This window comes from Aplysia californica, unplaced genomic scaffold (assembly GCF_000002075.1).
Source record: "Aplysia californica isolate F4 #8 unplaced genomic scaffold, AplCal3.0 scaffold01567, whole genome shotgun sequence".
NCBI classification, from domain to species: Eukaryota; Metazoa; Mollusca; class Gastropoda; order Aplysiida; family Aplysiidae; genus Aplysia; species Aplysia californica.
In genome coordinates this window covers 5,882-7,104 of record NW_004798837.1, presented here as the reverse complement: position 1 = coordinate 7,104, position 1,223 = coordinate 5,882, and positions in this window count along the sequence as shown.

The following is a 1,223-nucleotide window of genomic DNA, read 5'->3' as shown; positions in this document are numbered from 1 at the left end:
GAATAATAATAAATAATAATAATAATACCCCGATTAAAGTACACAGGCTCTGAGCACTTTACAAGACAATACCATGTACAACAATAACATAACACGTTGTGTTTTTACTAAAAGAAAATCCCTCCAAATGTTCATCTTACTAATTTAACCTTTTCACTGCTGAAATGTATATATCCATCTAGAGTAAAATTTGTACAGACAAGATAAAATTCCTTAAAGAGATATTTTCACCAAAGATTTACTTAAAAAGTAAACAGTAGCACACGTTGTTACTGTAATATCTCCAGACATTTTCCTTATATGAAGTTGTATGAAAATGGCAGAGAACATAAGCTGGAATAACACACACACCAGTGCATACGTCCATGCAGCAGTGAAGAGGTTAAAAACAGAAAAGACTTCAGCTGACATTTATTGAATGAATCAAAAGATTTGATCTCTCTTAAAGTACTTGACAAAGCATTCCAGATCTTGGGGCCTTGGTATTCAAATGCCCTTTCACCCTTTGTTTTAAGTTTCATAGATGATAAAAGAAACTTCTCTTTGTCAGCTATTTACCTTAAACTGCGAGTTGGAATGTACAGTCTTAACAGATTTGATAAATATGATGTCACATTATCATTCAAACATTTGTGACATAGGGTGGCCAACTTGTACACAATTATGTTTTCAATAGAAAGCCAATGCAATGTCTGTAAAAGAGGTTTAGCAGAGTCTCGCTTTGGTTTCCGTAAAACTAAACGTGTAACATTGTTATGGACTTTGGACAGTTTGAAGTCTTTTAACTTTCTCCTGTGATACTCCTGATAACAAGGAGTTACAATGATCGAGTCTTGATAAAACTAAACTAGTTATTAATAAAGCAGTATACTTATTATTGATCAGATGACGTATTTTACTATTTTTTCTTATTTCTAAATACATGCAGCTGATCAGATGATTGGCATGAACATCCAGAGGTGTTATCATTATCATCATCATTGCCTTTCTCACTCTGCACCAGGGTATAGGCCACGGACAAACACCTTCCACCTTTCTCTACCCAGGGCTAGCCTCTTGATGTTATTCCACGTCTTCCCATCCTAGGTGTTATACTGAGTATATATTTAGCCTCACATTCATATTGTTTATATTACTGTTCATATGTATTATGCACGTGACTGTAAGCCTGCGTGAGTATGCATGTTCGTGTATGTGTGTGTGTGTGTGTGTGTGTGTGTGTG